At 37.1% G+C, this 21696-nt stretch overlaps 1 pseudogene; it reads right to left on the reverse strand.

The window, feature by feature from the left end:
- Positions 1-2650: 2650 nt before the first annotated feature.
- Positions 2651-9885, reverse strand: LOC129480055 (52 kDa repressor of the inhibitor of the protein kinase-like; annotated as a pseudogene).
- Between the last annotated feature and the right edge of the window lie 11811 nt (positions 9886-21696).

Genomic DNA, 21696 nt, shown 5'->3' on the forward strand with positions numbered 1-21696 from the left:
ATCTCAAAAAGAAAAAATGAGTAATTACTCCTTGTTGATTATTTTACAGACGGTGTCACCGTCGCTGGTCTGACTTTATGCAGAGGTTCTCTTGTTAAACTTCTGACATAGCAGGACCTAGGCTTTGTCTTTTGACTCTGTAGTCCTAGACAGCCATATAAATGAAGCTCATGGAACAAACCATGGATAAATGGAGTTCCCTGGAACAGTCAGGGACTTGAATCGTGCTCACCCAACTCTAGATTAATGATCTTCACTATATGTTTCCCTTTTGAGGATTTATTTGACTTCTTTCTGAATCAGCAATGCAGTTATAGATGTATTTATAGATGATTTTCGTAAGTGGGTAGGGAAGATAATGTGCCGAAGCACTGCCAAGGAAATTCCTGATGGGCTTGTTTAATAAAAAATTCATAAGCATAAAGTTTGCCGCTCGCTCACGCTGTCTCTGTGTGTGTGTGTGTAACATTTCCCACTTGCAATTTTTTAAATAGGAAGAAAAGAGTTTAATTTAATTGAACCTATTTGGTGAAATAAATGAAATATCACTTGCTAAATACATACATATAATAAAAAACAATATACAGAATATTTTTCTTTTTTCTTTTTTTTTTTTTTGAGAAGGAGTCTCACTCTTTCACCCAGGCTGGAGTGCAGTGGCACGATCTCGGCTCACTGCAGGCTCCGCCACCTGGGGTTCACGCCATTCTCCTGCCTCAGCCTCCCGCGTAGCTGGGACTACAGGCGCCCGCCACCTCGCCTGGCTAATTTTTTGTATTTTCAGTAGAGATGGGGTTTCACCATGTTAGCCAGGATGGTCTCGATTTCCTGACCTCGTGATCCGCCCGCCTCGGCCTCCCAAAGTGCTGGGATTACAGGCGTGAGCCACCGTGCCCGGCCAATACTTTTCTTTTTTAAACAAAATTTACATTTAGATTAAAATAAATTATACAAAATTGATTTTCTTCAAAAATAGCAATATTTTCTATAATATTTCTAGATAAAACACAAAACACTTATTTTTGTAGTTTTCCAGCTTTTGCTTATAAATCGAGATGAGGCAGAAGATATAGTCATGGAAAAAGACAGAAGAAAATAGACAAGTCAGTTGTCAGTATTCACGGCCTCTGATTCTGCCTTGACTATAAATGAAAGTGTTCTACATACACCTGCTAAAAAGCATACGAAGATGTAGGTTCAGCAAATAAATATAAACAGTAACAACCAAATGTGGAACAACAACGACAGGCTTTTCCATTCAAACTTTAACTGTGACTTGTTCCCTTAAGTTCATTTACTAAAGATAAAACCTGCACTAAAATCCTTGTTTCTTGATCTCACAAGCTTCTCACTCTGGTAGTTCTTTAACTGTCAGTTACAGATTTTTAACAACATACCTGAAACTCTTATTAGTCAAAGGTCAATTATGAGGCTTATTGTAACATATTATAAGATGTAATCCTTACTCCCACACCTCCCCAAAATATATTTCTTCAAAGAATTGATAACTCAATATCCAAGAATCAAGTCCAAAGTGATAATAAATATTATACCTAAAATGACTTAACTAAAACAATTCCAGAGTGCCAGTAGCAGAGATCATGCAGACATAAAACAGGGTGTTTTCAATGTTAGCTTCTGGAAGAAAAAAATAGGTCCTCAAAGCATCAGATTTCAATCAGGAGCCATTTAAATAGTAAGATTATCAGTAATTAATGTACTCAATGGGAGGCCTATTGGCAGAGATATTCAGTGACTGAGTGACCTGCATACACCTTACAGCTTTTCTTCCAAATACCAAATGTAAGATAAAGCCTGTTTAAAGAAGCTTTTCAGTATTTGTAATGATTTCTGAATTATCTGTGGGGAATTCTGACTTAATTGGATAATGTTTGATATATGTGTCTAACATTAAATCCAGATCATGCTTTAGATCAAAATTTATGTTAAGCAAAGCCAAGTTACTCGACCTTTGGTCTGTCAAAGGGTTCCTCAAGTATGTTTTGAGATGCTTTTGTCCATTTTCATACCACTAATTCTCAACTTTTATCACAGGAGGAATACACAGGACCTTAAGCAATGCATACACATCCGTAAAAAAACTTGATTTAGTCAAGTGGAGAGTTTCATAAATGGTGGATGGAAGCTCTATACTCTTCCCTCTGTCTTTCCATTTGATTCCCCAACAATGCAATTTGGCTGAGAGCACATTGGGATGGGGTAAGTCACTTCTATACATGCCAGTATAGTGTTCCTCTGATGTGTAAAATTTGAGCTGACCTATGACTGAGGGTACCAGAGATAAGCACTTAAGAGCTTTGAGGTGCTGTTCTGAAAATCTGTCTTTAAGTTCCTGAATAATGTGCTCCACTGTTGAACATGGGTTTTCTTTATAAAAACTCTCATAGGGTAGTTGGAATTTCAGGTTAGCTTGCTGAGCTCTGTGTAATTTCCCAGGGAATTTCATTTGAATATCAAGTTGGATTGTCATATTGTGGCTTCCTCAAACCAAAACTCATTATAAACTTCAATTTTTTCCGTCTCTTTACTGAGTGACTGCAGTATTGCACAGCAGTCAAGACCTCAGAGGTTTGCCCCTAGAGATTTTTCCAAAAGTCTCTTATAAAAAAAAAAAAAAAAATAGGACATTTTAAAGAACAACAATGGTAACAATTAAATCAAAATCTGTTACTGTACTTCAGGGTACAAATGCTTGGGCAGCTATACGATTATTGCATCCGATATTTGTTTCACTATTTGTACCATGCCAATATAAAATAAGTGCTTTCACAAGGTCTGCTAAAATTTCAAAAGCATCCTGCCCTCTTGTCCATGGAGAATGGAAAATTTCCTTCAGTTCTTTACGCCTTTCTTCACTCTTCAGAAAACGAGAAAAAAAATACATTTTCAAGTTCTAAAAGCAGTTGTGGTAATTGAGTGATAGAAAAAAACAACAGGGCCGGGCGCGGTGGCTCATGCCTGTAATCCCAGCACTTTGGGAGGCCGAGGCGGGCGGATCACGAGGTCAGGAGATCGAGACCACGGTGAAACCCCGTCTCTACTAAAAATACAAAAGATTAGCCAGGCGTGGTGGCGGGCGCCTGTAGTCCCAGCTACTCGGAGAGGCTGAGGCAGGAGAATGGCGTGAACCCGGGAGATGGAGCTTGCAGTGAGCCGAGATTGCGCCACTGCACTCCAGCCTGGGCGACAGAGCGAGACTCCGTCTCAAAAAAAAAAAAAAAAAAAGGAAAAGAAAAAAAGAACAGGCTGGGCGCAGTGGCTCATGCCTGTAATCCCAGCACTTTGGAAGGCCAAGGCGGGGAGATCATGAGGTCAGGAGATCGACACCATCCTGGCTAACACAGTGAAACCCATCTCTACTAAAAATACAAAAAAATTAGCTGGGCGTGGTGGCGGGCGCCTGTAGTCCCAGCTACTGGGGAGGCTGAGGCACAATGGCGTGAACCTGGGAGGCGGAGCTTGCAGTGAGCCGAGATTGCTCCACTGCACTCCAGCCTGGGGGACAGAGTGAGACTGTCTCAAAAAAGAAAAAAAAAAAAAAAAGAACAAACTTCAATTGTTCCCAATGCAACAGAAACTCCCCATAACAATCAGTGATTCTAACAACCACATATGTAAGACATAAGAAGAGGAAGAGATATTTCCTCTATAGATATATTGGGGATATGTTTTTTAAAGTCTAGAAGCAACTACTTTCATTTTGGAAGAAAATTCAGTGGACAGAATGGAAGCCTGCCCATAATATTACTCCATTTACAGCCCCCACTTCTCAGTTGCCACAGTGTGGAATTTTACAGCCAAAATGTGTGCATCAGCTTCCTAAGGTGGGAAGCCTACAACATCCTCTTTCAGGTTATGAGATTCATGGACAAACCTCACCAACACAGGTGATGATCTTCCCCCACTATGTCCTCTGTATTGACAGTGATAAGGGAAAGAAGAGTGAGTCTCCTACTTCCCTGAACATGTCTTCCTGAATATAGCTCTGACAGATCTCTAGCATCTGTTTCTGATGGGTTTCTTAAGAGAACAGTGTGTTAACTGCAGTTGTCTCAAACTGCTTTCTCAGGACCTCTTCGACAGAATTTACCAGCCACTCCACCAGTTCTTGGAAGTTATCAGGAGTAAAGAGACCTTCTGGGATTTCGTCAGCTTCATGTTTATACAGAGGTATGTTTTGCTTTCCTGGAAGAATACAAATTTCTAATACAAATTTTAGGTATTGTTTCTTTTGCTTCTCTTCAAGGGTTAAAGATAAAATGTTCTCATCTCCTTCTTCTGCAGTTGGGATTCTGAGCATTGCTATTACTAGTTTATTTATGTTATTTTCTTTTCCTGTTGAGAAGTTTCGTCATTTTTTTTCCTGTTTCCATGTTCTGATTTCATCTTCACTCAATTCTTTTATTCATTTTCTGTGTCTACTATGTGGATTGTCTAAATGATTGGTAAGAGCACATCGTGTGGATGTTGCATTATCTCAAAGAACTGCCCTATAAATACAAGGTCTACAGATCATAGAGTTCTCAAAGTGTTTGGCATATAATTTATAATGTTTATTTAGTTGATTAGGTGTTTTATTTTCTAAGTCTCTGCTCTGCTACAATTCTCCACCCTCTCCTGGCATCTGGCCAGACCCCCTAGAACATGAAGAGGGCCAGGTCAGACCCCTTGCTCTTCCCCTTGCAGTTGGGGGCAGTGCTGAAGTTCAGCCTTGTCACTGCCTGCCTGCTGACCCAGACCCTCATCCCACATCCTCAGAGTAGCCTACAGGCCTGTCTGGCTGGAGAGAGAAGCCTGGCTGTGACAAAGGGAGGGGCAGGCTACACACGCTTTTCTGTTTTTAAATTCCAGTCTTTATTCAGGTAGGATATGTCTTCTCTCTAAGCTCAGTGTTTTGAAATCATCAATACCACCAATAACGTGGCAAACACACTATGAGCATTGACAAATTGCTGACAAGAGGACAAAGAATTCTCCAGAACCACAATTAAGGATTACTAGTTGAACTCTATTTTCTATTTTCACATAGATTCAAGTAAGTTTTCAGAAAAATTCATCATTATCCAAACCTCTCACTATCCCATATCTAAAGGGAACCAAATAGATTCAGATATTCAGATATCACAGCATCCTTTACCATGTGAACACAACTATCCAAACAAGTTATCTAAACCCAGGAACGGAGTAAATTCAAAGAACAAAGGTTACTTGTATTCAGTAAGACCTAGTATAAGAAAGTGAAATGTATGGCCTAGATGATGGACATAAGGAAGATCAGTGGAAGATAGAAAACTAGGTAACAAAAGAAAAAGATATTACATTTCCCTAACTATAGGCAAGAAGAGAAAAGCATCATATAGATGAAATGTAATTTCCAAGAGCCATCCCTCATTCATCTTCTTGAAAAGTCTATGTTTTTTTCTTATATCATCCTATCAGATATCTTTTCTGTATTGTTTAAATATGGTTAAGAATATCCACTTGTTTCTTTGGCAGGGTGCTTTAACAGATTCAGTCCTACTTACGTGCATTCTAGCCGTAGTTTGGACATATCACTGACCAAGAAAAATGAGTGGAACTGCACAGATAAATTTGTGAAACAAATTCTCTGCAACCTCTTTCTTTCTTCTCCTGTGCCCCCATCTATAACTCTCAGTGCCAAATGCAAGCACAATTCTAAATCTCCTTGTTAAACCAAGAAAGATTCAAATACCTTTATACTTTGAAAAAAAAAAAAAACAAACATTTCCTCCGTGTTAACTCTCTTGTTCTATTTGTTTGTATGGTAAGCTTTCATCTCTAACTGTGAAATGCAAAGTTGTCTTCTGTTTAAGAGTATCTAGCTTCAGCCTGCCAAGCAGAAATTGTTGCAGGCTGCCTGAGAAATCTTCTAGGAAAGATAATAGTTTGATTTTTCCTGTTCCCACTTCCCTCTCCAAATATTGGCATTTGCTTCCTTGGAGAATATTAATCCTTGGCCTGCAGTTTGCTTAAACTGCTAAATGAGGAAGGCTATATTCCACAAACATGTCTTCCCCTTTAACCACTCTACCAGTCCAAAAATAAGAGATAAGAAAATCCCATACAGATCAATAATAATTTTACAAATTTGTTTTTTACTTCTTCCAAACCTGTCCTGGCTGTCATTCCAAATGAATCTCTATTAGTTGAATTTCAAATGTCGTGCTAAGTAGCAGGAATGTAAGTTTGGGGCCTAGACTCTTGGCTATTAAACAAAACCCAACAAAACCCTAGCTACGGTGTTTTAAACTTAAAATTTGTTTGTGGTCTAGTTATATATGAAACTCAGCTATTTCTTTTTGGTTTGTATGTTTGTTTGGGGCGTCATTTTGGTTTTAATTTTTTGATTTTTAATTAATCCATTTTTAACTGACGAAAATTGTATGTATAGTGTACAATGTGATGTTTTGATATATATATACAGTAAAATGGCTAAATCAAACTAATGAACATATCTGTCCACTACTTTACATACTTGCCTTTTTTATGGTGAGAACATTTGAATCTACTATCTTAGCAATTTTTAAGTATACAATACATTGTTTTTAACCATAGTCACCATGTTTTACAGTAGCTCTACTGAACTTTTTATTTTGTCTAACTGAAAATTTGTATCCTTTGAACATCTTCTCTATTCCACACTGCAGCCTCTAGTAACTACCATCACACATTCTACTTCTATAAATTTGACTTTTAAAAATTCCACATATAAATGAGATTATGCAGTACTTGTCTTTCTGTGCCTGGATTATTTCACTTAGCACAATTTCCTCTAGTTTTATCCATGTTATTTCAAATGATAGAATTTCATTCTTTTTTAAGACTGAATATTATTCAATCTTAAAAACTGTGTATATTTCCCACATTTTCCTAATCCATCCATCCACCCATGATATTTAGGTCTTTCCATGCCTTAGCTACTGTGAACAATGCTGCAGTGAAAGTGGGCGTGCAGATACCTCTTCAGCACAATGATTTCATTTCCTTTCTAGATATATCCAAAAGTGGAATTGCTGAGTCATATGATAGCTCTTTTAATTTTTTGAAGAACTTCCCCACTGTTTTCCAATATGGCTGTACTAATTCACATCCTCTCCAATGGTGTACAAGGGTTCCCTTTCTCTATATCCTCCTTAACACTTATCTCGTCTTTTTGATAATAGCTATCCCAACAGTATGAGGTAATATCTCATCGTAGTTTTGCATTTCCCTGATGACTAGTGATATTAACAATTTTTTCATGTACTTGTTGGCCATTTGTATATCTTTATTTGAGAAATGTTTTTTTAGGTCTTTTGCCAAATCCTTAAGGAAATCAAATAACCCGATTTTTAATTGGGTTATTTGCGTTCTTGCTATTGAGTTGTTTGATTTTCTTAAGTATTTTGAATATTTAACCCCTTATCAGAGGTATGGATTGCAAATATTTTCTCACATTCAATAGGTCCTCTCTTCACTCTGTTGATTATTTTCTTGTTGTGCAAAAGCTTTTACTTTGCTGTAATTCCATTTATCTATTTTTACTTTTGTTGCTTGTGCTTTGACGTCACATACAAAAAAAAAAGAATCTTTGTAGGAATTCTGAAAGAAAGTTTTTAATTACCTTTAAACACAGAGGGCTCTGGAGATCTGAGAAATATTTCTGATTTATATAAAGGGGCAGATGTCAGGATAGCAATTTCCAGTTTAAAAATAGTGCTACTAAACATAAGTTTTATATGATAGTAAAAATAATTTGACTGCTTAGTACGGCAGAAGACAGTGCAATAAGAACAAACAAAACAAGCTATGAGATCATAGGGGTGGCTCTAGCTTCAAAAGAGTGCCTAGCAAGAGTACAGAGATATGAATGTTTTGGACACTCACTGTGTTTGCGGAGAAGAATAACTGTGGAGACACCTTCCAAGCTTACTAGGAAAATAAAGTATAAGAGCTTAACGAATTGAGTGAAGTTCTGTAATATTCTATTACACAATAAGTTCTCCTGACAGTAATGTTTATATGGCAGGACATGCTTACATTCCGATGTAAATCAACAGATTGATGACTAAGATAAATACAAACAATATGCACACCTGAGAGCTGAGGCTTTAGCCAAGCCCACTTGGAATTGTTAGGACTAATAATAATTTTTTGAAGATGTTCAGGAGACAAATTTTGGAAAGAAACTTTATGAAACTGTGATATGGACAAATCCTGCATCCACTAAATCATTTTTCCCCCAAAAGAAATTCATATTTTCAGGATTAAATTTAGTTAGAAATGCTAAAATGTTGACTACTGTATCAAAATAAAAAATCAAGTTCATGGGTTTTTGTACCTGTCGCTGAAAACAGAAGATACATTCATATAAACTGAGCAGCAAGAAGTATTTCAATATCCTTGAAATAATTATTTGTATTTCTTTTGGAAACCACTAGAGCATCCTGAATAGACATATATAGAAATACACACTATAATACACTAAACTATATAACATCCATTCATCAGAGTAAAATAAAATTTTTATGATGTTTAATAAATTGGAAGGCTACATTTCTGGATATTAGGTCCTAAACTCAGGATTACTCAAAGAGAGTAATAATGAAAATATCAACTATACATTCAAGCAATATAACTTTTAATAGAATCCTTGAGTGGAACAATGTCTATGCAGATTACGTTCTTATAATCTATTTACTTGATCATTACATGAAGAAGTATGTTTCAGAATCAAAGCATTTTACATATTAAAATGTATTATGTACAATTTAGAAACATGAAAACTTAGGTATTAAACTTAGTGGAATAAGCACAGAAAAAAGTTAAAGCAAAATTTAATCATTTAGAATTAAAAGTCTTACATATTACATTAGTGGCATTAAAAAGTTCATGCATCTAGAAATAAATTGAAGTACATAGTCTGGTAATACCAAAAAAAAAAAAAACTAACTCAATTACCATTTCTCTGTATATGAAATGTTTACATGTATTACAAAGATTAAGATTCTTAATATTTTCCATTGATTTTTATATCTCATATATTAAAAAATAATTTTATATATCTGCTAAACTATATTGAGAGACAATTCTCTGTGGTATCTCATGTTTCTGTACAACTTGTGAGCAAAGGCACTGTCTTTTTTCTAGACTATTTTTCTAAGGATGTTTGCATTTAAAACAGCCATGGAAGACAGAGATAGTATCCCCCTTGGGGCAAGGACAGGTTCGCTTACAGCTTTCAGGGTCTGCCTCCTAAAAGAAGGACAGGTATGTGCATTGCCCATTATAAAAGATTCAAGTTTCCTAAGCTCAGAGTTCTGTCGTGCTATCCACTGCACACACAGATGTCATCTTGCTTCCTTAATGTCACCTTGTAGGAATTGCAACTTGTCAAGCTAGCACAAAAATGCTGATACTCTGCCTACTGCTATTGCTGTAAGTAATAAATAAACCTTTTTCTCTATCCCAAGAGTCTCATGTCCGACTAGCATCCATGAACTTTGGCAGGCTAACATGTTGTTTTGGAATTGAATAAACTCTCTGACCCTTGACATTCTATTATATGTATTTTAATGAACTATGTGAGGTTTAATTCTAAAAATATGAAAAGAACTAAAGTACAGATCTTATCTTTAATTCTTTGGAAAGTCTATTTTACTGCTGTTTCTGCAAATACTATGAATGAGTACCACAATTACTCTACATGTGTTTTATCAGTTCTACTTTTGCTTCTAATTTCTTGATTCTAACCATTTCTACCAAAAGTGTTGCTTGGAAAGAGATCATCCCTGCTTGACCAGGCTACCAGTAAAAATCTACCTGTCCCTGGATCATGTACCCACAGGTGATATAATCAGACATGGCTGAGTATGAGAAGGAAGGAGAGTACATAATACACATATGACTTTCTAAAGCTTCCATTATGAATAGGGATTCTAGAAAGGACAGGTTCTATCTGAAGTTCCCTTATTCTATCAGACACTTAGACATTTACCCTCTTTAAATAACCTCAATAGCAATTACTACATGTCAATTTCTCTATGCCTCAATTTATTTGTAACAAAAAAAAAGGATTACAATAATTCAAACACAATTTACAACTACTTTCTGAAAGCTAATAAGCAAATGTGACTGAGTTCTTTAAATGAAAAGCAACATAAATTAAAATTATTATTTGATTTCATCACTCCTTCTCCTGAGGGTGCTTTTGTGTTTTCCTCTAAAGACACTGCAATTTGTTCCCAGCAGGAAAGTATCTTTCCTGTTCAGTACTTGGTAGTATAGGATAAGTGCCAAATCTCTCTAAATTATACTTCTGCTCACTTCTAACAATTTACTAATTTTTTTTCTTTTTTTTTAAGATGGAGTCTCGCTCTGTCACCCAGGCTGGAGTGCAGTGGAGCCATCTCAACTCACTGCAAGCTCTGCCTCCCGGGTTGATGCCATTCTCCTGCCTCAGCCACCCGAGTAGCTGGGACTGCAGGCGCCCGCCACCACGCCTGGCTAATTTTTGTATTTTTAGTAGAGACGGGGTTTCACCATGTTAGCCAGGATGGTCTCGATCTCCTGACCTCGTGATCCGCTCACCTTGGCCTCAAACTTCCTATTTAGATCTCCCTTTTCCCACTATTTAATTTTCCATCAAGATAAATTTTTATAGTTATTATCTTATAATGGTTAAAATTAAGAAAGCCGAGGTGAAAGTGGTCAAATGAAGATGATTCCCAAATTTACCTTGAGCTGCACATAGAAATGAAGTCAAATAACAATCTTCTCTAATGTATGAAAATACAAAAAGTCACAGACAAGGGTTATCTCATTAGCCTTGCTTAAAACCATCCTTTTTCTACTGAAAATGCCCCCATACCCAAATTCCTGTCTTAAGGATCTACTTCACATTAGGACTAGAATCATTATACCTTAAAACAAAGATTCGATATGGTGCATTCTTCATTAAATTAACCTAAAGAAAAAAATTCCAGATTAATTTGTTTGCTTCATTTTATCAAACAATAAAATTTTTATTGCTCAAGGGTTTTCCCTCTGCTACTGTCTTGAAAGTATAGTACTCAATTTTCTGCTACTGTCAGAAAACATAGTACATTTAATGTACCATTAAAATAAATAACTACCTCAAGGGCCCGCTGTTTTTTAATCCATCTAAATAATTTTAATTTTTGTATCCTTGCCTATTCCTGTATTATGGTATTTTATTAAGTTTAAACATATATTAAAAGCAAATTTTTCCCATTTTAATATCTCTAAAACTCAAATGAGTCTTACACTCAATGACGTCTTGGATTCACTGAAATAGAGCATTCTCCATATTTTCTGTTGGTCCCCTCTACATTCACTTTCCACCTAATGAAACTTTTCTCTGGCCTGAGGTGTGGGCAGAATGCACTGAATCATCTGAGCTTTCTTGTCCTCTGGCTTCTGGTAGGATCCTTGAATGGGATACTCTAGCAGTAGATCAGAGAAAAGAAATCAGAGAACGTATTCCCTTCAGTGCTCATTAATAGGCATGACAATAACAGTATTCTTCTACCCAAAAACACAGCTATATTCTGGATGCTATTCTCTTAAGGCATTAGGCTCTGACAACTGCTTATTGCCCCCAGCTCTTCAAACTAAGGGTTGTTCATAGCTTCCAGCTGTTGCAAGATTCTGGTTTCTTTGCAAGCACTTATTTGTTTCCTTAACCTTCCCTCACCTTTGCAAATTGTCTCTGTAATTTTTCTATTTTAGAATACTTAATGGACAAAAATTGTTTATATTCAAGGTGTTCAACATAATAATTTGATATATGTACACATTGTGTGATTACTGCCACAGCCAAATTAACTAACACATCCATCATCACCCATGCTGTACGTTAGATTCCCACAACTTGTTCATCTTGCAGGTTTGCACTATTTGATCAAATTATTGCTGTATTTAATTCTCTCTACCTTTACAGTTGTGCCATTTCTTTCCTGATGGGCTTCCTAATCAATAAAGTAATTTTTACCAGAAGTAGCCTGAGGGAGGAAATAGCCATCAAAATGGAATTCTGGGGTTTGGTAGCCCATGTCCTCAATGATCACATTGAGGTTATACTGGTAGTGTGTGGCACAGCCTCGTATCATGGTTGTTCAGTTTATGGGCTGCAGCATATGGTCACCGTGGTGACAATGGTGATTATGATTGTAGGGTGAGTTGGTTGCTCTGATTGCCCTTGAGAAAGCACACAGAGAAAAGTTTCTATTGAGAGTAATGAATTCAAAATTAAAGGCACAAATGGAAAATCAGGAAAACTATGTTAGCTTTAAAGGAACATATTATTGTCTGTAACAGCAAATTACTTGTGAATGACAATCAAGTTCACATATTAATTAATTAAAAGAGTTACAGAGTTTTGGCATCAATTTAATTTTCAATGGCTCTTATGCTAAAGAAAGAAACATCCTTGCTAATGAAAGCAGTACCTTCTGCCCTTAAAAATTTTTTAAAAAAGATACACTGATTTCATCTGAGAAATTTATCTCTAAAAGTCATACAGGTTCTCCTTGGGGGCCTTCCTTATCACTCCTTGCCTCCCGGCTCATAAACAGAATTAGAACCCAAAATTACCCAGAAAATACACAAGATATATTATTTAAGGACACATCTTATAGACTAAATTGGCAAGATCTCGTCAATTTGTATCTGTAGGACTTGTACTGCAATGTCCTCCTAAACTATTAATATAAGGGAGACAAAATATTATACTAGGTCAAATTTATGTGAGTGAGTACATTTACTAAGGATTTATGACTTAATGTCTTGGTTCAAGCAGGTGCTGTGGGTGTCTCACGCCTGTAATCTCAGCATTTTGGAAGGCCAAGGTGGGAGGATCACTTCAGCCCAGGAGTTCAAGAACAGCCTAGGCAACATAATAAGACCCTGTGTCTACAAAAAATTTATAAATTAGTCAGGTGTGGTGGTGTATGCCTGTAGTCCCAGCTACTTGGTAGACTGAGATGGGAAAATCATTTGAGCCCAGGAGGTCGAGGCTGCACTGAGCTATGATCATGCCACTGGCCACAGAGTGAGAAGCTGTCTCGAAAAAAAAAAAAAAAAAAAAAAAAAAAGGACCTGGTAGTAGTGTCAGCAAGCTGCTCAACTGGTAAGTGAAACTTGGACCCAACAGTGTCTACAGTTACTTGAGATGCCAGAACTCCCCTGGCATCTGAGAGAAAGGAGTCTTAAGGCTCAGAGAGATAAAATGGATCCATAGTATGCAATCCAATCAACCACCTCCTAATCTCTTCTTATGGGAGAGCCCATAGGATAATCACCTTACTACGATATTAAGAAATGTATTGCAGAGAGGCCACAAGCATCCTTGAAGAGCTCTGCAGGTTTGAGATGATAGTGGTGATGGTGTGTAGTGCAGTGAAAATTATTTCTTTAATTTCAGTGAAAATAAGAGGATCTTAGAGTACTAGATGCCAGACAGCAGTAATTGCAATCACAGCCAGAAGGGTTGACGAAGGCCACAGGGAAAATGGTAATCACAGTGATTTGAATAGTGGGCTTCTGTGGCAATGGCTGCGTGATCATTGAATAAAATAAACGGCAAGACTACCAAGCCTATGAAGGTGTTTCTTGACAAAAATTAGGGGAAAAATTCTAGATTTAGTAGACAAATCTAAGTTCAAGTACAGTAGTAAGGACTCAAGATTTTCCCAGTTCACAACTTAAAGCTCCTCCAGTTAAAAATAGGCCACGTCTATTTGATGAAGGATGCTAAGATGTATATATTTTTAAATCTTTTTACATTCTTTCCCCAGAGAGACCTGCAGCTATGTGTCAAGGTGACTATGCATTCGGGGAAGGTCAAAACCCAAACATTGTAAGAGACATTAGATACTGGCTTCAAACTTCTTCCAGTCTCCGGAGAAAACAAAAAGCCATCACGGACTACAGGGTCAGAGTTAGGGCTTATGGAAGTTAGATGACAGATGGAGCTTTGGCCTTAGTTCATCTCACAAAAATATTGGTGGGACTACAGAACTTTCCTGTAGTTATTACCCTCAAAATTCATACTGAGAACAGATACACTTAGCAACTGGCAGAATCCTGCATTCATTCCAGCACCAATGGAGTAATAATTAATTCTGTGGGAAGGACCAGAAGGATGTCCCAAGAATTAACCTTCACGCACATCACTAACAAAGTAAACTAAAAATCAGCCCTGTGTTCCTGGGGGTATTGCAGAGATTATTGCCATTTTCAAAGATTCAAAGGATGTAGATGTGGTGACAGATGTCAGTTTCCTATTCAATACGTATTTTAACTACTGGAAAACTGAGATGCGTTCATTTTATAAACAACAACTGTAGATTATGGTAATCTTAATCAGGTGGGTGAAGCCAATTCAAGTGCAGATTTACTCAGCAAAAACCAAATTGTAAATCAACTCAGTTCCTGGCAGCTAGTGGCAGCTATTAACCTACAAAATTTTTATTTTCTATACCACTTGGTAAGGGTAATCAGAAGCATCTTGCCTTCTTATGTCCATGATAGTAATACACCCTCAATATCATACTTCAAGTCAATAACAGCTCTTACCCCCTGTCATTATAGAATCTATTAAAAATACACTCTTCTTCTCATCTCAAAGAAGTTAACACTGGTTCATTACCAGATAGAAGTTAGAGAATACCACAATTCTCAAGAGCCTTCTCTGAAGTAGAAGGCCACTATAGGAGTACGCCAAATTGTAAAAAATTTTAAAAGTACAATGGTCAGAGAATTTCTGGTCCCTTAACTGGATAACCAGTGAGGCTTCTAGTTTTGGAAAAAAAAAAAAAAAAAAAAAAAAAAAAGAAGGCTCTATAGCAGGTCTAGACTACAGGCAAGCTGCCCTAACTCCTAGACCTTGTGATTCATATGGTGGTATGGGCAGTGTCTAGTTTAGATAGAGAGGTGCTGTGGAATTTCTTCCAGGCCCTGATAGTTGAATCATGGTACAAATCCCTAGAGTTTTAGAGTGAGGCCATGCCATATTCTGCTCATAACTATTCTCTATTTGAAAAGTGGATAATGGTAGAAACTCAATATTGGATCATGGCACATCAAATAACTATGTCACCTAAACTGTGCATCTGGACTGGGCGTTACTGATTCATCAAATCATAACATTTAATGTGCAGAGCAGCATCCCACTGTATGACATCTGGCCCCAGCTACTCCAAAAGGCAAAAATAAGCTTCATAAATACTTATGGCCTCATGGGGAGAGGAAGAGAAGTGAAGGCCAGCAATACAGATGGGTCTGCATGGGAATATGGAGCCAGCTAGAAATGAATAGTTGCTGTATTATCTTTCTAGTTAGGGTAACCCTAAAATACAGAAATAAAAGAGTAGGCTCCCAGTTTAAAAAATTTCATGTCATATGGTTGTTTATTTTATGGAAGAAATACTCTGAGATACAAATCCACACTTACTCAGATGCAATGTCTAACTTGGTCAAGAACACATAAAAGAATATTGGAAGATGAGTGTGAGAGCACGAGGAGTTGATTGTAAAATCAGATTCACACATATATTTATTACTCAGTACCAAGATGTACACATATTTCAGAGGATAATCACTAAGCAAAGGCAGAGATAAAAGCTCTTTATGAGTTCAACAAAGCTGGTCTAAATATCATAAGTATCCGTACTGCCAGATGCAAAGGACACTGCTAAGCTTTGGTTATGGCAGCATTCCAGGTCAAAACCAGTCAGACACTTTGAGGCATGTTAATTACATTGAACTCCTTCCACAATGGAAAGGGTCTTGTGTTTGTCTTCCTGGAAGGAGATACATATTAAATATTTATACCTCCTTCTCTGCCCACAAAATTTATGACCGCACTGCCATTTCTAGATTTACATGATTCCTTAATAAACTGCAGCAATATTACCTCTAACAAAAGAATTTATTACATAGTGAAGAAAGCATGGAAATGTGCTTACAGTGAGCATATTAGCTAGTCTTAAATATCTATCAACTCCAGGAGCAGTTGAATTGATAGAACAATGGAATGGCCTGTTGAAGCCTTTGTTATTTGTCAGCTAAGAAACAAAATGGAAAAAAAAAGAGGCATTTCCCAATAGAATATGAAAAATGTCTTAAGCCAGGAACCAATATATGACATTATTATCCCAAATTCAGAACTCATGGGTGTGAAAACCAAAGGGTAGAGGCCAGAATGGCTCATCCCACTGAAATTTTTTTTATTTCTTGCCTTGCAACCAACCTTGGGCTTAGTGGATTTAGAGTACTTATTCCTCAAGAGAGAAATGCTTGTACTAGAAGACACAATCAAAGATCCATTAAATTGGGAGTGAGAATATATCTGTTATCCCTTGCTCTTGTAACAAATTATCACAAATTTGTGTCTTAAAATAACAGAAATTTATTATTTTACAGTTCTGTAGGTTTGATGTTCAACATAGATCTCATGGGGCTAAAATTAATATACCAATAGGGATGCATTTCTTTACAAATGCTCTAAGGAAGAATAATTTTTCTTAACTTTTATAATTTCCAGAGGCTACATGCATTCCTTCACTCATGGTTTCTTTTGTCCGTGTTTGTTTGTTTTGTTTTTTGTTTTGTTTTGTTTTGTTTTGCTTTGAGACAGAGTCTCATTCTGTTGCCCAGGCTGGAATGCAGTGGCGTGATCTCGGCTCACCGCAACCTCTGCCTTCCAGGTTCAAGCGATTCTCCTGCCTCAGACTCCCAAGTAGCTGGGATTACAGGTGTCTGCCACCATGCTCGGCTAATTTTTATACTTTTAGTAGAGATGGGGTTTCGCCATGTTGGTCAGGCTGTTCTTGAACTCCTGACCTCAGGCTATCTGCCCACCTCAGCCTCCCAAAGTGATAGGATTACAGGTGTGAGCCACCATGACCGGCCCCTTTTGTCCATTTTCAAGGTCAGCAATGCTACATCTCTCTAGCCACACTTTCGTAGTCACATTTCCCTCTGTCTCTCCTTTCTGCCTCCTTCTTTCACTTTCAAGGACCATTGTGATAACACTGGACTCACTTAGATTATCCAGGATAATCTCACTATCATAAAGTCAGATTATCCACTTTAATTCCATTTACAACCTCTCCTGCATAACCTAACATATGTAATGATTCTGGAGATTAGGATATGGACATCTTTGGGGGAGACATTATTCTGCCAACCACAGTGTACCTTGGCTATTTCAGGCTCCTCCTGCTGCTAAGCAGAAACTAAGGTCACTTAGTTAGAAGTGGTGATTAATCCTTTTTGTCAAGAAGAAATTGCACAATAGACTCAAGGATTACTATTTCTGAAATCCAGAGGATTCACTAGGTTAGCTTGTGGTACTTCCATGCTCAATAGATAATGGAGAGCTACAGAAACTAATAAATACAGGACCACTAAGGACTTAGATCTTCTGTGAATAAAAGTTTTAATCATTCCACCAGATTGACAATCCAATCAGTCAACATGCTAGTAGACAGTACAAGAAAGAAGGGATCGTGGAAGCAAAGAGCTATTTATTGACTTAATCCTTGAGACAAACTACATTAAGAGTGGACAATAGCAGCTATGTTTTATGTAAATTGATCATTTATTCCCCTCCCCCTTTTTTCTTCTAGTATATCTGAAGGGCGCAGGTGGCCCTAATTTATTAATTTAAGTAAAATGTGAGATTAAAACTTGTGATATCATTCTGTGATGATATAACTCTGTTTTCTTCTTGTTAGATAAGAATTGTGGCCGACAGACAAGAGGAGTAGATATTTTCCATTTGTCTTCGATAGCCACTTCCCACCTTTCTCCAACCTACTCTGTGCTCTGAGAGGTGACATCTATGAACTGCCTCATCTGGGCTCCCTTGATGTTTGAGTTCAGACAATGAGAGGCACCAGCAGGAGATAAGAGGACAGGAGGAAATGCAGGACAGAATATTTACTCCCTAATTCTTCCCCAGCAAGTTTGTGACCATGGCTACATTTCTCTGGCTATCACCACAGATTTCAATAAAACTGCATAAACTCTCTACCACAGCACCTATTATTATGGGTTCTAATAATTGTTTCCTCCCCTTGCTCATTCAGGTTCAAGGATGGGAACAGCTTTCAGCTGTTGCTAGTCCCTCTGCGTTTTGGCATGCCTTATGATTTTCCTAATCCTACCTACTCCTGTAATGAGATAGTAACTTCATTTAACTCTTTCTGGCTACTCTTTTACTATACCATCTGTTTCCTGCCTGAGTGAGACATATGACAAATGCCTATTTTAATTATGTCAGCCAACCCACATAGACCTATCTTTTGATCCATTTTATCTTTCTCTCATTTTCTTATTAGTGACCTTTCTTCTGTTCTAGCTCCTGTTCCTGCCCCTGTTCTCCTTCAGCTATCTTCACATAACACAATAGAAATCACAGGCCACTATTTTTTTACTTTGCGAAATACAAATACGAACGAAAAGTAAAGGATTCTTCTTCATATATAAAATGCAGAATGCAGTGATTAAGATGTTAGGAATTATTTACATTACTGTCTGAATTTTCATTTTCCTCATTTTACTATAATCAAGCAAGGTTTCTGAAACTCTAGTGCTGGTCAAGAAGGAATAAATCTACTACAGCCTCTCTCTCCCGTTAATTACAACTGAAACCTCTGGACAAAATACAAAAAGAAACTAACTAGCTGAGGACTCTGAAAAGTTAATAATAACAGGCATATTGAGGAGGGAAGTCAATGCCTGAAGACTGATTTATAATAGGGCAAACTTTCTGGGCTTTTCTTCCTCTTTTATTTCAGCTTTAACCCAACAACAGTCCCAATGCAGTCTCATATGCAGTGAAGCACGGGCAGCAAAAACACAGAGAAACCTTGTCTTTCTGTCCAGAAGATTAGGGACGGAGGTCCTTGTAAACTAGAGTGTACAGGGTGAAGGGCCATTTCACTTTATTTTTGCACCGTCCTAAAGGCAACTACCCAGTGGTGGTGATAGCTACACAGGCACCTAAAATCCTGGGAGAAAATCCATCTTTCTGACCAGAGAAAGATGGCTTCCTTGGTCTGAAGAATGCAGAAAGGATTCCTGTATTTTTTTCTCTCTCTCTGTCTCTCTTTTCTCTCACTTTGTCCCAAAGAGATCTGATTCCGACAGAATGTGGGAGCAGCATAGGTGGCTGAGCCTCTGAGAGAAACCCCATCTTTCTGAACAGAGGACTGGGAAAATACATCCTGGGATCCAGAGATTACGTGAGACATTCCAAAGAGGAATAGTCAGCAAAAGGTATTTCCTACTCTGCTCAGAAACGACACAAGTCCTAGGCTCATGTTCAAGCTACGGAGGTATAACTACAAAAAGTAGCATAGCTAGAGCTTTAATAACTGAACTGACATTAAAACTATCCCGAAAAGACCAAACTTGTAATCTAAATACAACATGATGGATCATCTCTGACATAATGCAACATTCTCTGAAGAATTTTAAGAACACCTAGAGTCTTAAAACATAATATTCAAAATGTCTAGGGAGTAATTCAAATCTATTCAGCATTAAATAAAACATTATATGTGATTAACTGTAAAGGGAAAGAACAGTCAACAGATGTGAACCTCAAGAAGATCAGACAAGATCTTTAGATCAACTATAATATTCATGTTCTGTAAGAAAAAGGTAAATACTTTAAATGGATGGAAAGATAGAAGTCCTCAGTGAGAAATAGTATTGTAAACACTATGTTTTAAAAAGAAAAATGGAAAGATTAGAACTAAAAATAAGTCATCTAAAAAACAACAGAAAAATAAAATTAAAATTTGTTGTCTCTACTAAGTAACAGAATAGATATGACAGAGAAAAAGTTAGTGGGCCTGAAGATAGATCAATAGAAATTATCCAGTCTGAATAAATAGAAAAAAATTAATGGAAAGAGAAACTCAGGAATTTGTGGGACAATAATGAATGATGCTTTATATTGTATCATCAAAATTCTAAAAAGAGAAGAAAATGTGCAGAAAAAAATTTGTAAAATAACCATAACTACATTAACTTTAGAATATTTTCATTATCCAAAAAAGAAGGTAAGTACCCTTTAACAGTCATTCTTCATTTCTCCCAATCCCCTCAGCATTATGCAACTACGAACTCTCTGTCTTTATAGATTTGGCTGTTCCAGACATTTCGCATAAATTGAATGGTCCAATGTGTTGTCTTGAGTGACTGACTTTCACTCAGCATAATGTTTTCAAGGTTCATCCATGTGGTACCATATATCAGTACTTCGTTTTTTGGTACCAAACTAATATTCCATTGTGTAGATATACCACATTTTATATATCTATTCAGCAGCTGATAGGCATTTGTGTTGTTTCCACTTTTTGGCTATTATGAATAATGCTGCTATGAATACTTATGTACAAGTGATTGGTGTTGCTATATGTTTTCATTTCTCTTGAGTATAGACCTAATTGTAAAATTACTGTGTCATATGGTTATTCTGTATTTAATATTTGAGAAACTGTCAAACTGTTTTCCAAAGAAGCTGTACATTACCAAACAAAAGCATTTGTCCACATCCTTGCTAATACTTGTTATCAGTCTTTTTATTATAGCTATCTTAGTGTGGTGAAGTGGTATCTCATTGTGGTGGTCATCTGATTTTTGACAAAGGCAATTCAATTTTAAAAATACTGCAGCCGGATGTAGTGGCTCACACGTGTAATCCCAGCGCTTTGGGAAGCCGAGGCGGGTGGATCACCTGAGGTCAAGAGTTCAAGACCAGCCTGGCCAACATGGTGAAACCCCGTCTCTACCAAAAATAAAATTTAAAAAAAACCTGGGTGTGGTGGTGCATACCTATGGTCCCAGCTACTTTGGAGGCTGAGGCAGGAGAATTGCTTGAACCCAGGAGGTGGAGGTTACAGTGATCCAAGATCCATTGCACTCCAGCCTGAGCAACAGAGCGAGACTCCATCTCAAAAGAAAAAAAAAAACATATATTTGCACACACACATATACACAAATGTATACCCATACATACACATCATAGGATTACCTTTAGAATTAAATTAACAAATTTATCTAAAGCATTTAGCACAATCTCTGGTAATGCATGCTGAACAAATGGTAGTTTTAATTATTGTACATATCTTGCTGAAAATAACTACAGCAAGCTAGAAAAGAGACAAATAATAAAAGGATTGAGAACTCAGAACTAGAAAATGGAATTAAAAACAGATGTGCACAAGTTACTTGGACATTTTAACCATTTGGGGAGTAGTTGTAATGTCATGTCTGTGTCAGGAACTCATTAAACCATAACAAAAGGCAACAAGCCTCCCTTCTTTCTCAGCAGAAATCTGCTGAAAAGCCAGAAAACAAAGTGTGCTTAAGATTGTGTAAAGTTAAGGGATCACTATCAGTCAGATCATCTCAAAATGCCCAGGACAGTCACAAAGATTTGTAAGTATAAACTGATGCAATTTCCCTCATTCTCTACAGGCAGTCCTGACTACAATTGATAAGATCAATTTTAATGAAAAATCTTTTGACTATCCAGGACAAGTTAGTGTTAAACCATTCCTTTTCACTGTGAGAGAAAAAAATAGAATCATTCTACGCAACGGACCTCATTTTTTTTCTGCATATATTATCAGT

This window comes from Symphalangus syndactylus, chromosome 4, assembly GCF_028878055.3.
Source record: "Symphalangus syndactylus isolate Jambi chromosome 4, NHGRI_mSymSyn1-v2.1_pri, whole genome shotgun sequence".
In the NCBI taxonomy this organism is placed as follows: Eukaryota; Metazoa; Chordata; class Mammalia; order Primates; family Hylobatidae; genus Symphalangus; species Symphalangus syndactylus.